The sequence below is a fragment of the Toxotes jaculatrix genome, chromosome 16 (assembly GCF_017976425.1).
Source record: "Toxotes jaculatrix isolate fToxJac2 chromosome 16, fToxJac2.pri, whole genome shotgun sequence".
Classification (NCBI taxonomy): Eukaryota; Metazoa; Chordata; class Actinopteri; family Toxotidae; genus Toxotes; species Toxotes jaculatrix.
This window is the reverse complement of record NC_054409.1, coordinates 257,317-278,124: the sequence shown is the minus strand read 5'-3', so window position 1 is coordinate 278,124 and position 20,808 is coordinate 257,317. Positions and strand designations below refer to the sequence as shown.

The following is a 20,808-nucleotide window of genomic DNA, read 5'->3' as shown; positions in this document are numbered from 1 at the left end:
AGTCTCACGCGCCGTCCTTTCCTGACTGTAACTCTGACTAAAAAACTAAATACCTGAGGCTGTGATGTTCCTGGTAAGTTGATCCCGCAAAGAAGATCAAAGAAGATCATGGCTGGATAAAGTCACTCTGGGCAGTGGGGGCAAAAATGATGTGTGACCCCACCTGAGTCCTCTTTACCTCACTCTATATGTCCTACACCAACTAGTGATCTTATGATGGAAAACTACAAAGCCCCAGGTTTGATGTGTGTTAGGTTAAGATCATTACAAAAAGAGAGAGATGATAGAGACACTCTCTCTCATCATTTCATTTGATATTTATAAAACTGAGACACACATTTCAAAACAAGGGAGTTTCAGGGTCTGAGGACCTATAGGACAGCCTGCTTGGCCTGGTTGGCAGTTCAGCCTTGAAAGTTTCCAGTAGAACAGGGAGTGTGGATGCAATACATTGGTTTATGAGTCACTTCACACACTGGACAGTTTGTCTCTTTATCTTATATGAACCACAAGGCTATTTTTTTTTAACTCAGCACAGTCATTCATCCCATCAATGTGAATGATGCGTTACATCATTTTTGAAGCTTTTGCACAGGTGTCTACCTGTATGTGTATTTTTCCTGTTGTTGCTGTCTCTCATTTGACTTGTTTACTAATAGTTTATACAATAGTTTGATCAAGTGTAGTCAACATTTCACTGCTTGTAGCTCACTTTATTTTTGATTTTTTTTACACAAGCTGATCTCCTAAATCTATTCAATATCCCATATATACATTGTATGTTTATTTTTGTTATAAATAACCAGTCCATCTGTAACTTCCTGTATTGTTCACTTTATTGCTCTGCTTGCTAAAAAAAGAGAAGGCATTTTAAATCTCAGTGGGTTCAAATGATTGAAAATAGTTTCAGAGACTTGCAGTTAATACTCCCTCTGTTTTGCTTTTTCAGTCGTTCTCTCTCATCTTTTCTTGTAAACCTTCATTTTTGCTTCCTCAGAGTTAAAAGCCAACACCTGGAAGTCACTCTTTAGTGCCTCACTGATCTGAAACAAGGACAATAAAAACATAAGCTGATTATTTAGGATTTATTCATACAAAAGTCAGTTATCACCATGGGTCTAAAAAAGCTACAGTGACAGATGCAAATAATGACTGGACCATACAGAAAAACATGTATTTCTATCACATTAACCTGTAGCTCTTTCTTTCCAACACTGATGCATATCATATCATATCAGTACAGGTGAGTGATGTCTGTCGCGTTCAACAACATGATACTAGGAAGTCAAAGTGGAAGCACTGGGATCTAAAATCAGTCTGGGACGGATGTGACTTCTCTCTGTTAGTTTCAACAACATAATGTCCCAGTGTTCAGAATAAAATCCATAAATAAATGAAGATATTTTTGATATAACACAGCTAACAGCTTTTCAACAGCAAACTGTTGTTGTGAAGACATTTGAGTCACACAGACCAAGTAAATGAATGTTTATACAAACAATTAGTATTTATACAAAACACCTTGCAATTTATAAAATGAGTAAACATAATTCTATGCAGCTGAATAATAATAAATGAATAAAAAAAATGAATAATTTAAATGCTGCCTTCACATTGCCTACTTTTACTTTGATAGTTAAAAAACATTTTGCTTCCAATGCTACAGACTTTTACTGAAGTAGTAAGTCAGGATGGTCGAGCGGTCTAAGGCGCTGCGATCAGGTCGCAGTCTCCTTTGGAGACGTGGGTTCAGGAAATAACCTTGCATTGGTGGTTCAGTGGTAAAATTCTCGCCTGCCACACGGAAGACCCGGGTTTGATTCCCGACCAATGCAACATGCTTTTGGGGGGCAGCCGTTAAGTCTGCGGCTTTGGATTTTGGATCAGCCTGAGATCAGAGGGTCGTGGGTTCGATCCCTCAACCAAGCGCAAAAAAACGGATACGGTGGTGGTGAAGGAGACACCTGCCTCTGCGACCAGTGGTGCCCCTGAGTGAGGCACTGATCCACCCCAGCTCCCCGGGCACCTCACTAGGCAGCCGCCTGCCCCAGTCTGTAGTGCATGTGCATGCTTGTGTGTGTGTTTGGTTCACATGATGTGGGTAAAATGCAGAGTAATTTCCCCTGGAGGGATCAATAAAGTAATTTAAAAAAAAAAAAGTAACATCAGCTAACAGTCATGTAAAAGACAGTTTACATGATATTTGTTCATCACACAGGTCCAACGTGATGCCTGTCAGTCAGAGCAAGGTAAAGAGACTGAAACATGTTTAATTAGAAACATGACAAAGCACATGTTAAGAACTCTGTCTGGAAACTTGCTTCACTAAGTTTTCATGCTGTTTATATTGGGATTTTCACACGGTGATAGATGATAATTCATTTGTTGACTGACTTTAATAATATTAACCACATTCATGTGTCAGGTTCTGCTTCAGCAACGTTATCAAAGCTTAAACTGACCTAAAATTATTTCATAGTCTTGCTTATAAAGAATATGTCAATACAAAGTGTATAAATATCACTATATTACTAATATATGCATTAAAATATTTGTAGCACTCTTGAAGAAACCACAGAGCGCTGGGTAGTTGTATGTTGCTTTAATTAAACTGGAATGGACAAAATGGACAAACAGCGACGTTATCAGTGACGCGCTCCTGTCTATGCATCACTGGAGCAACACAATCACGTGTTGACGTCCGCTGACCGGGAGCGACTCCAAACCACCAACTCCCTCTTGTGGTGAAACTACAACATTACAATGCCTGTGCTATTTATATTGGGCCACACTACTTAGTTATAAATAAATGAACAGCTGAGCAAACTAAACAATTAACAAGCAGTAAATATGAAGATAAGGATTCAGGAAGCAGACACTCTGCACACCTCTTCTCTCTTTCTCTCCTCAGACCCACTCTCACATGTATTAACCTTTATTCCATGTCATTAACTCTGTGTCCTCTCTGTCCCGTAGTCCTGTGCTTGTCTCTCTCTGGTCTCTCTTTCTCTGTACCTTTCTGCGGGTATCTCTGGCTCCAGAGCTGCATGTTCTCTGTCTGTGGTCCTGGCTCCACCCACCTGCTGCTGTTTATTGTCTACAATGATCCATTTCTAACACATTACTATGTTTAATGTTCCACTCTGCTACAGATACATGTTGGATTAATATTCTTTGCAGACTGTAATGTAAATAATTACCAAACATGACAGCTTCTTGCTTCTGTGCTCTGTTTCCTATCATAACTGTAATCTGCTGAGCACACAGTATCCACTAACTGTTCTGTAATCTGAATGCTGGCTCTCTAACATTGTTCACTGCCAACCCTGTTGTCATTAACAAGCTTACCTCTGTCTTTTTGTCACACAGAATCAGGAAATGCAGAAAAGAAAAGACAGAAGAAGATAGACACCTTTAAAAAATCCTGTAAGTGAAGTTAAAATCTTAAAGTTGAAAAATGTTGACATTAAACAACAGTAACCTATTTTAAATAGATATTGTTTACATTTATTTCATAGTATTACTTTTCAGTGTTCACTGAGATTTGCAAGTGTCATAGCTGGACACATCCCTCACTCTTTTGAAAAGTTTGCTACGCCCTTGCGGAATTCCCATCACTGTATCCCATGGTTGCTGCAAGTTTACTTTCACTTTCACTGACGTTTGTGGCGCAGATGATGTTCTCTGTCTGAAGGTAAATGTCACTTTTAATGTTTTACTCATCAACACTTCCTGTAGTTACCTGAATTATCTGATGTTCGTTTGGATGTTATGTTTTATTGTGTTTTTTTTTTATACCGCGATGTGGTGTTTAGTTGTGTAGACTGAGTTGTCACTGTAAAGTCGGGATGAGGCAGGAGGAGAGCCGTTATTATCCTCCATGTTGTGTGGATATCTGCAGTAGAAGCGGTGGAGTCAGAGTAGAAGCAGAGTGAGCTGATGGTCAGTAGCTGAACACGGAGCCTTTGTTAGTCTGTGGCTCCACTTACTGCTGACTGAAGGCAGCTTTTCCTGCCTGAATCAGCCTGTGGAGGAGGCGGACCTGAGCCGCTGCTCTCCCGCAGTCTGAGCCGCTAAATGCGGTCTGAGCTCGGCCAGACAGCGGCTGGAGAACAGCTCTGACTTTCTCTGTCATTAGATGAACTCTACGGGACTGAGCTCAGAGGAGCTGACAGGGTTTTTCAGGCTCTATGTGATTTTCAGAGAGACAGTTAACACTCCATCCACAGAGTCAGAGGCCTCCTGGTCATATCAGGACAAACTCTACCTGATGAATTAGATGATAAAGACCCAAATCCATAAATACTCTCACAATAAAGCATCTCAGCGGCTCTGATAGGTGATTATATCTCTGTGGCTGGTCACAGTACAAACAGAAAAACTGTCTGTCAGGACATATTTACTGTTTTTATTGATGTCTATCTGTGTCTCTGCTGTTTGGTTTGGTTTTGGTTTGTTGTTACAGCTTCATATAGTTCAGACTTTAATATTAGAAAAGGCAGGAAAGTGCCAGGTGCCCCAACTAAAAGGGCCCCTGGAATAATATTGAGGAGAAATGAACTGAGTCTCAGTTGTTTTGTGTGGAATAATCACCTGTAGCTTGTTTCATCAAGTCATTTTCTACAGAAACACTGCAGACAAACAGATTGTCAGATAAAATCAGTGGATCTCAGTCCATCTGTGTGTCAGTGAATGGAAATGTTCATCTCTGAATCCTGTGTGAAAGATATGAAAGAGGAAAGAAGAGCCAATCAGTGGAGGAGCAGCTGATATTTCTACAGGACAAATGATGGAGAAAAGAGCAGGGACATAAAGGTCTGGACAGATGAGTCGGTGCTCTGTCTCCAGGGATGTTTTAACTGCACGGACTGGGATGATTTCACACAGTCCTGTGGAGATGATTTGGACTCATTGGTGGACACAACATGCTCATCCATGGTCTTTTGCAGGGATATGATCATTCCCTGTAAGCATGTTAAAATATTTCACAACAACAAGCTTGATTTACCAAATCAGTCAAAGCAGGATTACAAATCAGAACTGGAAAACAAGATGCAGCAAAAAAAACTTGGTTCAGTCTGGGCAAGCATGAAAACTACTGCAGGCCTTCAGAGCACAGAGCACAGTACTTGTGTCTTTTTAGATGGTTGGAACTCGGACACAGAGCTGGATAATGCTCTGAATTGTTTTTATTGTCATTTTTATTCCTTTGATTTTAGCACAGAAACTCAGCAACTGAAACATAAAGTTAAAGACACTATGCGTTTTAACATTGAGCTGTGTGATGTCAAAAAGGCGTTCTGTGTGGTAAAAGTGAACAAAGGTCACAGCCCCGATAATATATGTGGGCGCAGGGCTGGACTGGGACAAAAAAACGGCCCTGGCATTTTTGGCTTAGACCGGCCCCTCATAATTAGTGGTGCACAACGGACTAATTTATGTATGTGTTGCCCAAAGCAATGTATTTCACTATTGTTACGTCTTGGCCTTGGGGAAACCATGGCACAACATTTAAAGGAAAAATCCCAGCTCCCAAAAACCACCAGCAAACTCGCAGTAACTACACATTCAGTGGTTTATTTAAAATGCATCTTGCACACAAGGTCAGGAGCACGTTGGCTGACAGTCCACCAGGAAGTGGAGAGAGGAGAGCCCCCAGTAAATGACAGCTTCAAATATTTGGAATAGATTTCAGAAATATTATAACACTCTCTTTTCTCTCTCCTCAACTGCTACCTCAACAGCCTGGCTTGACTAGACAGGAACAGGGACAGATACTATAATTTATTAAGTGATAGAAAACCTAAAAAAACAAATTAAAAATAAAAATATTTGGAACTACCTGGGAAAACTGTGCAACGATCTAAACCATCAAAACATTTAGTATCTTTAGGGTACATTTTTATTTTTTGATAATAAGCAGAAAAATCTCAGTGACACTGCAGTGACACTGTAGAAATATACTCGCATGGAACAAAAAACACAATTTAAGGCAACTGCTGCGACAGGAAATAAGAACATTATTCATTGCTCACCATTCTCATGTAATTCTACACGTAAGTCACCTGTTTTGGCTTCAAAACGACGAATTTTGCTGGAAGGTGAGCGATTTTCATGCCTGTCCATCACCTAAAAGTCCCGGTATTATCCTAACTATCCTACTACCTGATACCTGCTGTGCCTGTGCTACACTTCCCTGGTCACTCTGTCCCTCGGGTTCCCTGTCAACAGTCTCTGGCTGCTCCTCTCCCTGTTCACCTTCAACCTGGGCTGCAGAGGACGTGGAGGCTACAGCGGCCCCTCCAGAGAAAATGTATTTTAGCACATTTTGCAGCGTCTATAGCGAGATTATTGAATCTTTTAGCCCGCAACTTCTCCGCACCTCCTTTCCTCCGCTTCTCCATGTTTTCACGCTCAACACTATGAAACTGGCGGGGATCAGTGCAGAGAAAAGGGTGGGGCCGCTCTGGTAAGCTACTATATCCTGATTGGTTTAGTCCACTGTCTATATTGAAGATGGACCAATGGGCCACCCCCTCTAAATTGCAGGCCGGTTTAAAAAAACAAACAAAAAAAAACACAGCATCGGCCCCTAGGACTGTCAGCCCACTGGGAAAGTGCCCTGTATGCCCGATTATCAGTCCAGGCCTGCTCTTGGGAAAGAAAGCAAAGGCCCACGTGGTACACTTTTCTTGTCTCAAAGATGCCAGCTTCCCCACCAAAGCCTAAAAATAAAGTATACCAGCAAAATGACAACATCTAGCACACATTTCTTCCGCAAAGAAAGAGCAAAGTCGGACAGGGGAGCTCCCACTTGTGGTGCTTTATAAAGATCTCTCTGCCAAAAACAAAGGAACACTGTGTGAAGTGTGTTCAAGCTGTCTCTTGGGAAAGTAAAGCAAAGGCCCATGTGGTACACTTTTCAGAATCAGAATCAGAAAACTTTATTGCCAGGTATGTTACACATACAAGGAATTTGACGTGGTGTTGTTGGTGCAAAAAACAGACAAAAATTGGACTGACAAGTCCCATAACACACAAAGTTGAACAAGAAAAGAAAGTTTTAATACTAAAATAAGAGAAAGAGGAAAGTACTAAGAGGAAGAGCAAAACATTTCACTAAATGAACTAAACACTGACATGAACTACTAACATGTATTGACTTACTGAAAACCTTGGAGCTGATCTGGACTTTCCTGTGGTTTCCTCTTGTCCTCGTAACAGCAGTAGCTCCTCCCTTCCTTGTCAATAATTGTGCAGAAATATCTGAGTGCTTCTTTCTTCCTAAATCATGAGCAAGTCCTGTCCAGTCCAACTGTTTCTGCTCCTGTTTGACTTCTGAACTTGTCTCTGGTTGTGTGTCCACTTACTGCAGCCTCTGACATCAGACTGTAGAATCTTGATACATCAAAGGCATCAAAGGACAAACACTCTCACACATACTGGCACTTATATCTTTGTGAGGACACTCTCTGGCATAATGCATTCCCTCGCCCTAACCTCTCTCTCTTTTAGTATCTCAGACCTATGTCAGTACCTGTGCCTCTGTCAAAGAATACAAAAACAAAAACACCAGACCTGTACACACATAAAGTCATGTATTCATGTAGTCATCTGTGAATGTGTGTTTGATGAGTGCAAAGTGAAAATGCTGCATGAACCTTGTTTTTGTAAAAGCTTCTCTTGTTTCCTTTGCTTCTTACAACTGTATATTTTTCAAGCATCATCTGTCATATTGAAGAAATAAGTTCATTCAGTAGCGTTATTTCTTTTTTTACTGTCATCATGTACACTTTTCTTGTCTCAAAGACGCCAGCATCCCCACCAAAGCCTAAAAATAAAGTATACCAGCTAAATGACAACATCTAGCACGCATTTCTTCCGCAAAGAAAGAGCAAAGTCAGACAGGGGAGCTCACACTTGTGGTGCTCTATAAAGATGTTTGACTTTTCACCAACTCAAAAGGCTCAGCCATAAGGCCAAGCCAGCCAAAAATAACTTCAACTCATTGGTGTTCCTCTCCACGGAAGTCTTTAGTAAAAGGCGAAAGACTTGTGCGTTACGAAGAGAAACAAGAGTCAGAACAGGCCTGTCTCAGAGAGCAGCTGAGGACCCTAGTCGTCCCAGCTACCACCGTCGCGGTGCGCCTCCCTTGGCTTGCCGCGTGCTAAATCCCAGCCTCCCCTCCATTGCCCCCCCACCACCTTCAGCCTGAAAAATCCAGGCCTGGCTTTTACATGGAGACTACAACGTCTGGGAAACCATCAGGCGTCTTCAGGGAGTCCGCGACCAATCATCGTAGCTGAAGTGCACTGTGTTGTTGAGCGGGGTTCCCTGGGTGATATCAGTAAATCAACTGACTGCTTGTGCACAATTCACTTGATAAAAACTTAGCCGCATTTTCCTTCAGCCACTGTAAAAGTTTGACTCCTAACTAAACATGTGTGTAAGAGCTTGATTTTCTACAAAGCAAGAGAAAGGTGCACCGTTCTCAGCAGCACTGCAATGCCAGATGCGTGGAGTGAGCGGAGCAAGCTCCCTTTTCAGCTCCCTCTCCCAAAAACGGGTTTAATACATTGTCCCCATATAGGGGACATATCAGATATTAAACTGATAAGAACAGATACTACACTTGATCTTAGCCAAAAGGCCGAGAAGCGATGAGGCCCAAGCGTTTGACGTCCAAATCAAGCTCTTGGTACAACCGTCACTTGTCGCGGTGTCCCGTTTGTAAGCCAGCTTATCAATTGCCGCCACTTAGCAACTCCGCCCATCTGTCTGCTGTGTACTTTTCCCTGCCGCTATACAAAGATGTTTGACCTTTCACCAACTCAAAAGGCTCAGCCATACGGCAAAGCCTGCCAAAAATAGCTTCAACTCATTGCTGTTCCACACCAAAGCCTAGAAATAAAGCATACTAGAACAACATCTAGCACACATTTCTTCCACAAACAAGCAGCAAAGTCGGACAGGAGAGCTCACACTTCATTTTGTCATGCAAAGGCCACGCCCACTTCCCCAATTCCAATGTGAACACAGGGAATTGTCATGACTAAACACGCCACTCTGTAGCGTACGCCAAAGAGCTTCTGCAGAGCAACACTGCCGCTTTGTGGACAGACTGCAAAAGCTGACATGTAACTCCAAATCAACAAAGCCACTTCACAAAATGGAGAGCCTTCCACAGGTTAGCACATGGGCATTCCTGACACATTGTGTTTTCTTCTACATGCACGCAACAGGGGAGAGCGCGAACACAGTCCCCCACTATGTCAGTACCTGTGCCTCTGTCAAAGACCTGTACACACATAAAATCATGTATTCACGTAGTCATCTGTGAATGTGTGTTTGATGAGTGCAAAGTGAAAATGCAGCATGAACCTTGTTTTTGTAAAAGCTTCTCGTTTCCTTTGCTTCTTACAACTGTATATTTTTCAAGCATCATCTGTCATATTGAAGAAATAAGTTCATTCAGTAGCGTTATTTCTTTTTTTATTGTCATCATGTACAGTGGACTGGTAACCTCGCTCACAGCTGCTTCTTAGTTACACAGTTTACATTTCCTGATTTGAGAGGAATACACTGTGGAGGGTGTGTGGAGGAAAACCAAAGCAGTAGCTCCCTCAGAGAGGATCAATAAATGAGGCCAACTGATTGTTTGTATAATAACCATCTGTGGTTATACACCTGAGAGCAGAATGATAAATGAATGACATCTACTTTGCACCTATGTTGCTGGGACAAAAGATGATGAAAGAATGATGAAGAATTATACCATGATCAGAATTATTTTCTTTCTGGTGAAGAACAGATTGAATATGGAGGCTCCATTGGACATAATAGCTGTTTATCAAAGGGCTGCTGGTGTCAATATTATGTGTTGATTTTTCTAAACATTGGTTTAATAAGAATCTCTCTGCAATGTGAAACCAATTTTGTGGGAAGGCTGAGTTACCTTGAAGCATTTCAGCACCTGACAGCAGCAAAGCTGGAGCCTTTTTTTCATCTGTCTGATGATTTAACAAACTGATATTGAAGGGTCACTGCCCTCCAGAATGACCTTTGACCCCATTATAAACTACTAGTGGAGTCAAAGCATCTTCAGCAAGCAGCTGAACTCCTCCTCTTCTTTCTCCTCAGCAGTCCTGCCTCTCTTTCTTCCCTCTGAGCTCCTCAGGCTGCTGAGCTGTAGGACTCTTCAGACTAACTGCTACAGACGGCTCCTCTATGGCTCTGATTTGTCTGCTAAATAAAGCAGTTTGACAGTTGATTTAAACACCATGTACAGTTCAGGAGAAGAAGTGAATCAGTGTCTCAGTGTCCAGGTAAATGGGAGCTTCACCTCTTTGTCTCTGTGTCTTCTGTGAGCCAGTGGAAGAGTTTCTGTGGATGAAGATACTGAATGTTAGTTGGAACATCTGCACAGATTATAGTACAATGTGACTCACAGAGAAATACATCAGATCAATGAAGCAGATGCATCATAAAACAATAAAACTGTCAATTGTATCAATGTCAGTGTTTCAGTATATAGAGTTTTTCTTGTCAGTGAGGTTGTGAATAATTTTCAGTGTTGAAAAGTTAAAACGCTTTCAACAATAGTTTTCAACATCAGTTCTAAAATCTGCAGACTAACACAGAGGCCACAGAGTTTTCTCTGAAAATAAAGTTGCTGTGAGCATCTTCTGTATTTTCAGAGAAGCTCACCAGGGAGTCCAGAACTGTACCAAGGCATCTGAAGTTTTCCTCAGCTTCAGCATGTTGGCTATCAAGTGAAACTGGCTCTGTGTTCAGATCTTGTTTTGTACTGATAAATAATTATTTATTGATTTCCAGCTGGCTAATGAAACAGCATGTTTGAAAGTTGACAGTACAGTGATATTCATTTTGTCTTTTCAGATCTCACCAATCACTGTACACATTTGTTTTTATTGTGACATTTATTCCTAATTGCAGCTTTGAACTGATGATCCATCACCTCAGAGGATGTTTTTGTTTTTTTTTCTGATTTGTTGTTGTTGTTCCAGATGGTTGAACACTGACACCAACAGTCCCTACAAAGATCCCATTATTCTGTGTTGACTGGCTGTGGATCATCTTTCTTCCTCCTTTAACTCTTCTATGAACAGACACTGCAGCTGGTATCTCTGTTCACAGCAGAGTGAACTCCTGTAAAGGAGAATAAGTGAAGTGGAAAGAGAAGATGGAGACTCACTTCTCTCTCTGCCAGGATATTTAGGATTGTTTCCATTAATGATGAGATCCAGTTCTCTCTGTGGAGTAAAGGCCCAGTGACAGACACCAACACACTTTAAACTGGATCTGAACCAGAAAGTGATTCTCTGCTCTACAGTCGCTTGGCTCTCAGTCAGAGGCAACGTGTTATTAAAACCAGGTAAATGAGGGAAACTTTCACGGGTTTTACATGATGAAACAATGAAAACCACTGGGATGGAGTCAGCAGAAATAGGCGGAGGAGCTCTTTATTCAGGACAGAGACCAACAGCAGAGGAAAGTAGAGCTCCAAGAGTCATTAGCATCAGAGAACAAGTATCACAGAGTGTCTGCAACTTTACTGTGAATCATCCACTGCTGGAGGTCACAGCTCAGAGTGGAGAGAGAGCTGTGTAATGTGCTGTCAGATTCAGAGCTTAAATCAATACACATCTTTTCTCAACTGTATCCTGATACTGGATGGATGGAAAGTCACGTTGGCACTTTCAGACTTTCTACTTGTTTTGTAACTGACAAGAGTCTGTGGAAAATCTTGATGCAAAGAGGAAGAACCATAATAACTCTACAAACCCTTTGATCAACCCAACAGCAAATTCACTAATGGACCAGGGTTCACACATTTACAGTGTGAACCATGTGTGAATGCATTACACCATCACACTGAAGCTCCACTCTGGCAGGTGAAAAGTAGCAGCTGACCTGCAGCATGTGGACAGAAGGAGGAATATATCTGTCTACACCCTGCAACAGTAGAGTCAGTGGAGACGAGGCTGCAGTGCAGGAGAACTGGACTTGGGATCTGGGAAAAAAAGGATAGGATGGAAATAAGAGATGATAAAGAGATGACTGTACAACTGTGATTTCATCAATTTGAAGTAACACTGAAAAAATGGAACCATATGAGAAAAATAAAAAGTGTAAACAGTGATAATTGTTTTGTACTGTAGAGAGAACAGCAGTCGTCTCTGTCTCTTTCCATGGTGCTGACTGAGAAGTTGTTAATGCTTCACTTCACAGTCCACATTGTTTGGAGTTGAGGAAAATCTACAGCAACAGGATTAAAAATAAAGTCGCAACTCTCATAAACATTCAAATGATTATTTTTTAAAACTAATTGTCTTCATCCTGTGTTGCAAATAATAATATGTGTGAACTTCATTATAGAGGCTAATGGGCTCATTATTGGCTAATTGCAGCAGGTTACTGCCATCAGCCTGGAGGACACTTTATGCTACTTCCAACAGGATTTCAGCAGATACATTAACATGAATGTTGTACAAACTCCTTCTATCTGTTAGTAGTTGTGTACAGTTCAGCTGCTGCTGTCCTTGGTGCTGAATTCACCAACCCAGCTGAATGGTCCTGAGTGAACAGTGAACACATGAATATCTCTTTGATCAAAAGCAGCTTCAGTTCCTGCAGACAGTCCCTATGAGGAGTAGTAGTTAGTTGAGTGGAGAAGCACTTTTATTTGTGGAGCATCTATCAAATCAGTCCAGAGTGAGTCCTCTGGGTCTAAAAGATCTCACAGCTTCTTCTCTCAGTCAACACAGCCTCAGATTCACCAACATTAGCTTGACACACTGACATCCAAAGGTTTGCTGGAGGACAGAAACACTGTGGGCTGGAAATGAATTATGAAACAAGGCTCTTAGTGAAGTTCTTTGTTCTTTCTATCCTGTGACAGTGGAAATAAAAAGTTGTGTTGAGTAAATGTCCATCATTTACACTTTACTGTGTTGGACAGTAAATAATAATAATAATGTTTCTTCTGTAGATGTTCTCACTGCAGCTGGAGGGAAGAATAAAAAGTAAAGAAACAGCTTCAGTGGCTCTGACAGAACTAAGTGGAATAAATCTGCTGTCACGCTTGTTTGCACACAGATAACTGGCTTTATCCAATGAGACCAACTAGACTGTCTTTACTTTGAACTTTTTTTTTTCCTCTGGACATTAGACAGTGTCCACTGTGACTGTCCACCTGAGTATGAATGTTTAACGGTACAGAAACAAACTGCTGGCTAAGATCCCATCAGAGACCAGCAAACACTTTGTGTTGCTTCCTCCTCCCATTCCCCTCCTCTTCACTGGCTTCACTTCACTCCATGTGACAAATCATGGTTGTGGTGCTGAATGAAATTAGTTGGACAGAGGACTCAAAGGACTCACACAGACACAGTCTCTTCCTCTCTGGATAACAGTTCCGGTAGGGGTCGCTAATGTCCGTGTGAAAGCAGCAGAAGAAGCAGCGACAGAGTCTCCAGCTCTTGTGTTCATCAGCAGCGTTCACACTGGGATTTCTTCCTCCGCTCGGCTTCATCTGCAGCGCTTTCTCTTCTGGAAATGAACCGCTGGACACGGAGCTTCGTCGGGAAGAGCGCGGAGCTTTTGCAGCTGATTAAAGGACACCATGCTTTACTTCTGGATACACACCGTGTGGATCCCCGCCGTCGCTTTCCTCTTTGGATTTCAAGGCAAAGGATCGTTTTCCACTAGGAAACACCGGAGCTGAGAGGGAAATTCCAGCTACCGTGGATGTTTATTGTGCGTCTGTCCGTCTGATGCTGACTCGAGTTGTGAAGGTATGTGAAGACAGAGAGGTCTGCGCTCCTCACGGCGAAGCCTCTGACTTTCTGCTGCTTCCTGTTACAGCAGAGCTCTGTTTGCTCTAAATGAAGTTAGTGATGAGTGGAGCTGAGCCGAGCTGACAGCAGTCTTCATGTACAGTAGCAGTGTGTGACACAGAGAGCAGAGCAGCCTCAGAGGCTGATGGTACAGCTGACAGCTTCAGTACAGTCTCCTCTCAGCACAGTAGTAGAGTAGTGCACAAACATGTGGAGCCTGTTGGACTGTCTCCACTGCTGGACTTATTTCTGAGAGCTGGTCTCTCTGATGAAATGTGTGTGTGGGACATTTGTATTAGGCCGTATGCACGTTAGCTTGTGTGTATTGTTAAATAGCTGTAAATACCAAACCTAACCACAGAGTGGACTCTGGATACAAACCCCAGTCTCCCACCTCCACTGCTGTTAATAAACTTCATTACCTCATTCATTCAGAAAATCTGTTTCCTCTGAACATCATCCAGCCACATTATGTTTCACACATAATGGATTTGCTTTTCCACAGTTTACTACAGTTTAGTGTATTTAGTGTATGTGGTTGTAGTGAGCGAGGAAGTGAGAGAATGAATACAGGAAGACAGATGGATCAACACGGTGAACAAAACATACAGGTGTACAATGACAGTGTTGTGGTAAAGCTGAGTTACAATCCAATATCATAATACAGAGAGGGAATATATACTTCATTAAAATGAGCAGTGAAAGAGCACAGACGAGTCACATCAATTCACTGAACTCCTCCTGTCACAGTCACAGAATAATGATCACATTACTATAGAAACTTCTGGATAAATGATGGAACAGTTCATCATTTTCTCCGACCACCAAGAAAATGTGTTTTTCTTTGAATCATTAAAATCTTTAAAACAAGTGTTGTGAGAAAAAAAGGCAAAAATGACAGAAGAAATTTTCTCCTCTCTTTCAAGAGAGATTATGAAACTTTCAAGAGTCATCATGAAGAAATAAAGTACATCATTGTGTGGTGAATGGTGAACTGGAAACACAGAGCCTGGAAGTGACAGAGTCAAACTGGCTCTTGTGGTGTAATTGTGGTCATAATAATAAAATTCTACAGCTGCTGCAGTGAGAACTTTTCCTTGACCCTTCTTTTCCCATCAAGATGTCAAGATGATTGTGTGCTTGCATCTTAAAATAAGGGTTAGTAGACACATTAAGGTCTCATCTATCTGCACAAACAAATCTCTCTTGTGTTCTATTCATCCAGTCAGCTGATAATATTCACAGTCTCATAGTAAACAAACAGAAACGTCTCACTCAAGCTGCTCCACATAGACCTAGCATAGCATTTGGAGCAGGCACACAATTAAATTCCTCAAAGGCCAAATGTATTTTCTGATTGTGTCATTCTTCAGAATGGCTGTGGGCTCTGTTACATCTAAACAAGATGTGTGTGTGTGTGTGTGTGTGTGTCCCACTTTACTCCAACACACCAAATATTTCATTAGTGCTTCAGGACTGTGCAGTTTGTTAGAGTTAAATTTAGGATCCATTTTTCAAGAGAACTTCCCAGAATCTTTTCACTCTATGAACCTTTAAACATATCAGCTCTCTCACACTGACTGAGGCTGAATTCTGAACAGCTACAAGATTTGGAGCTTAGTGACCATCATCAAAAGACAAGGAAACAGAAGAAAGGAAACATTTCAAAGAATGAATGTACCATTTCCTCGTATGAAATAGTTCCACTGCTTAATAATTAAGATCCTTCAACAACTAGGACTTAATACAGTCCTGTAGATGAGCTGCATGGAGCAGAAAACAAGAATCAGAGCTGAGAGTCTAAAGTGGCAGAGTTAAACTTCCAAACTTATTCTGTCCTCACACTCATCAACAGTTTTCCTCCTACACTCAAAACACAGCAAATGAACACTCATCCAAATGCATCACATGCCACCTCAAACACATCAACATATTTTAGATTCCAGTTTCAGGACTAAGGTTTTCAAGGCAGGAAGAATTCTCAGCAGCCTAAGTTTCCTCCACAGTGAGGAAATCACTGATTGTTTTACTGTCCCTTAACCAAAGAGGGTGAACATGAACACAGCCTGAAACGCTTCATGCAACAGCTGATCCAGCTTTAAGTCCTACGACTCATTCTGGAGATTTACTACAGGACATAATTGTATTGAACTGGAAATGAACTAAAAATCAAGGCTCAAAGCCAAAAGGAGATTTGAACCTAGTGTTCAGTATAAGACACAAGTGGACTCAGTGATAGGTAAATGTAAGAAGGCTGAAACTTTAAAGCACAATAATAAGTAGATGATTGTAGAAGTGGAAACAGTGTGTGCTGGTTAGTTTGCATTGGACTGGGAGATTATTCCTCCTGAGTCTTAAACTCTGCTTCTTTGTTTTTGGGCCAAATCTTGAGAGATGATGAAAATGATTCACACATTGGAAATAAGAAGATTTTACCAACACATCAAACTGTTTCCTGTTCACAGCACTTAAAGTGAAGTCCTCCATCAAGTATCTTAAGACATCACAGACCTGACCTACAGTACATTGACGTAATTTCCTAAAATAACACACAGCACACTCCACTTTGTGCTGTGACATCCAACTCCATCATTTCCATTAGAATTTCTTTAGAAAGGATCTTGTTGCAGACAGTACAGACTTCCTAGAAATCCTTTCCTTTAACACAAACTACAGTGCATCACACCAAAACAAAGTTAAGAAGTTGAGCAACCATGAGAATATCTCACAGTCATGATCAGCATTAAAAAAAAAAACAATATTGTCCATGAATGATAAGCACACAATCAAACCACCGGGCTTATGGACAACACATCAAAGGCATCAAAGGACAAACACACTCACACACACACACACACACACATACTTGTACTTATTTATTTGTGAGGACACTTGCTGACATAATGCATTCCCTAGCCCTTACCCTAACTCCAACCAAAACCCAATTCTAACCCTGAAACCAAGTCTTAACCCTCAAACAGCAACATGAACACAGATGGAAACACTGCAGAGCTGCTTTGGATGGTTTAACAGGTAGAGATCATCAGACAATGGAATGACCTGATACCTTCATCTGTTTCCATAAACACATGGAGGAAATCTCCCAAACACAAACTTAACCACAATGTGATTCACAGTTAACAAACACACTTGCATGTAAACTCTCACACCAGCATAAAAATAAGTCATTGTTTTAGGATCTGAAGAAGAAGATCCAGGATGAAGGAGATCAGGAGACAGGGGCCCCACAACAGAAGAGAGAGAAATAAAAGAAATACAATTAAAACACAAACTTACAAACAGATGAAGAATCACCTTAAAGTCATTGTAGTAAACAAAGTTTTGTTTCTGGACCCAGACTGAGAAAATACCAGTAACTGAAAATAATGATGAAATAATGTTGGAGGAAAAAAATGCTTCCTCCTTCCATCCAGCCTGGTTATTTTACAGCTTCTACTCCCAGAACATGATGATATAGTGTCAGCTTTAACTTTCACCATCAGCTTCCTACTTGATTCAGGCGACAGGTGTAACTGTTATCTCAGTGTGATGCAGAGAAGAGACCAACATACAGCAGGACTCTGTGGATTTAAGGTCTAACAGCACAAGAGAAGTTGAACGAGATCTAAAAGAAACATGAGTCAAAATGATTCTCTGTGCAGCAGCTGATCTGTTGCAGAAACAACAACTAAAACTGTCTGTGGCAATGGAGAGATAGTGAATATCACTCCTCACTTTCAATAAAGAGGTGAAGACAGAAAATAATCTACTGCAAAGTCACAGGAAAACCAGAGTGTGAGGAAAGAGCACATAACTGTATTGATGAAAAAACAAAGATCTGATGGACAAAAACTCTTCTCAAAGTTGGAATGTAGGTGGTGCAAAGCACAGAGAGCAGAGAGAGATGAAGAACCCTCTGAAACCAGTCCTGGAGTCCTTGAAGGAGGACTTATTATGGACTGACAGGAGACAGAAAGACACTTTCCACTCATTTCTACCAGCAGTCAGCAGACAAACACTCATGAGAGCACCTTTACACCTCACTCTGACAAAAGAGACACAGTCCAGTTCAGCCTCTGCACAGCTCTGAAGGACAAACACTGCTGTGACTGTATTTATGATTCACATTAACAACTGACAATCATATCACTAATAAAACATTAAATTCAAGAGCTAATTAAAAAGCTAACAGGAGAACACTGTTTCTTTTACAGGCTGTTGGTATAAGATTTGAAGGAGAACAATGATTGAGACCTTAAGTGAGATTAGTTTCATTGTGAGCTCATTATCAAGTCTATCAAGGATGAAGCAGCATTTTGTATTTTTAGGTAAGAAGTTTTTGGCCACAATCCCAGTTGTCATTTAAAGCACAGACTCATCACTCTGCCTCCACAAAGGCTCTAATCTAGTCACAAACTGCTTCACAGTCAAAGAGAGAGAAACAAATAAATAAAACAATAAGAACAGCAGATAAAATACAAGAGAGGAGCAGATACAGAACACAAGTGTAAACATAAAATACTACGTTACCTAAAAACCTGTCTGAACAGATGGATTTGTATCTGCTTTGTGAAAGAGTCCACAGAGTCCACACACCTCAGACTTACTGGGAGATTATTCCAAAGTTTAGAGGCTGCAAACTGGAAAGCACAATCTTCCTGAGTCTTAAAACATGTCCGAGGTACATTTAGAAAGTCCTGACCTAAGAGATGAGCTCATGGTGTGGGGTTGCAGAAGGTCCATGGTATACTGTGGAGCCTGGACATGTAACAGTCACTTCTGCACAATGAACTTCAGCGATGGTTTAGGAATTAAATTTTTTGAAATACTATAGTATTTCAAAAAAAAAAAAGAAGGTATACCTTCTTAAACTGATACTGTATGTCAGCTTTCAGGGAGTCTGAAGACACCAACCACCAACAGTGTGAGCTGCACACTGAATGTGATATTTCAGTGTTAGAGATAGAAATAGGATTTTCCATTGTGTTGGTTGTAGTCACATCAAGTCATGATATGAATGGTCACTAACACTCACACTGTGCTGGGACAGTGAAAAAAGTGTTTTTCCACTTTACTGCACAGCAAATGAAGTTGTTGATCTGAGTGTGGCGAGCGAGGGAGATGAGATAGATGATAATGGGGGTTGTAGCAGATAGTGGATGGTGTCGATCACTACAACACCCAACTAAGAGCAACCTACGAAGCCAGACAACGGCACCTTGGGAATTTCACCCAAGGAAATAGTTTTAGTCAATTGTACCAACTCCAAGGCACCCAGGTTCATTTTACAACGGGCAGAGACGTAGTTCCAGAGCAATAATCAATATACTTTATTTCAAAATAACTTCAGTATGTCTTTAAACATTATAAAACACCATTCACACACAGGGGACGTGAGGGGAAAGGGGGGAGACCCTATCAGGGCTGAGGCTTACCAGGGGGCAGCTCGAGGAGAGGGGTGAGGGATTCCAAATAATAAACAAAAATTATCACCCCAGCCACACATGACAGCCACACACAGCCACACACACCCACGCACACGTAGTCAAAGGAACCCAGGACCAGAGGAGGCACATGACACAGGAAAGAGGGGGAAACCACCACCCGGCACCACGACCACCACCACCTTTGGCTCTCAGCCACTGAAAAGGGGACAAGGAAATAAAATTAGTGGAAAACACAGGAAAACAAATAACCAATATACAAATACTAACAAAAGAAAACAATAAATTAATGCTTACAAATTAATCAGAGCACTAAGAATATCAATAACTAAACATAACATAAAATTGTTGTCACAAGCAAAATAAACAAGACAAAAAAACAAAATCAGGGCTAGTATCAGTATCAGGGCTAATTGAATCACAGAACATCAAAAAATAAGCAAGAAAAGAAAGAAAAAAAACACAGCACAGGATCTAGTTAAACAGAATATTTAATAAACCAAATAACCTAACCTAATAGAGACAAAGCTATAAAGAAAAGAAAATAATCAAAACAATAACCCAAAACCCATTCTAACTACATGCAACAAAGGAAATGGGGGCATTAAATAAAGAGCAACCCCACCGTGCATTCATTCAATTTTTAAAAGTCCAGGCCCAAGGCGAACGAAACTGTCCATTCAATACTCGGGTAGGTAGGGGGTGATTGCGTTGTCCACCTGCGCAGCCCGACAGAAGCAACACCGGAGCGCCCGAGCGACCGGCAGAACCGCGGCGGAGAACCGCGGCAGTAACACCCCGGTAAGGTAGAACAAGGCAAAGCAGCAGGATTTCTTCTCCGTGCAGGACAAAGCAGCTGGCAAATAATTCTCGATCAGGCTACGTGTGATCATCTGAGGGAGAGAGAAGCTGAGCGTGTCCACTCAGCAACAGTGGAGGCTAGCAGCAACCTGCGGCTAATTTGCAGCACTGGGAATGAACCCACGAGCCGCGCACGTCGGTGGAGCATCGGCAGTTCGGCGTCTGTGCCAGCGACGACAAGGCGGAGGGAAGCGGGCGACCAGGAAGTGGGCCTCGGAGCCAGGAGCAAGAGAGGGTCAAGATGGCCACAGCACCCTTTTGCCAACTGCCATCCACTGATAACTACAATCAATATTCCTACAACTTTTCCCCAGCTAAGCAGGAAAAGTTTGGTTTGCATTATCAGTAACATAACACAGCTCTGATATGGCTGTAACTGATCAGTAAACAGTGACATAAGGCTGATATCCCAAAGTACAAACAAGAGCACAGGAGTGAGACTAAACTCCAAACTGTAGAGACTGAGGTAGAAGCTGCAAAAGTCCTGAGAGCTGAAAACAGAGAGACGTTTTAGAACAGAGCTTTCTCTCTAATCTTCAGCATAGATACACAAGTTTAGCTACTGAAGACACAGCTAAGGAGAGGAGAATGTTAAGAGTTGGCAATGGCCGGCTGTGTTACCAAGCCGGGTCAAAGCAGCAGTG

The 20,808-nt window shown here is 41.5% G+C and overlaps 2 non-coding genes across 2 annotated transcripts; both read right to left on the bottom strand.

Moving 5' to 3' along the window:
• Positions 1 to 7,966: 7,966 nt before the first annotated feature.
• LOC121196238 lies at positions 7,967 to 8,081 on the bottom strand. Its single transcript, XR_005895711.1, has one exon. It is a non-coding gene; the product is annotated as a U5 spliceosomal RNA (small nuclear RNA).
• Positions 8,082 to 8,475: 394 nt separating this feature from the next.
• LOC121196704 lies at positions 8,476 to 8,662 on the bottom strand. The gene has a single exon (XR_005896142.1). It is a non-coding gene; the product is annotated as a U2 spliceosomal RNA (small nuclear RNA).
• Positions 8,663 to 20,808: the final 12,146 nt, after the last annotated feature.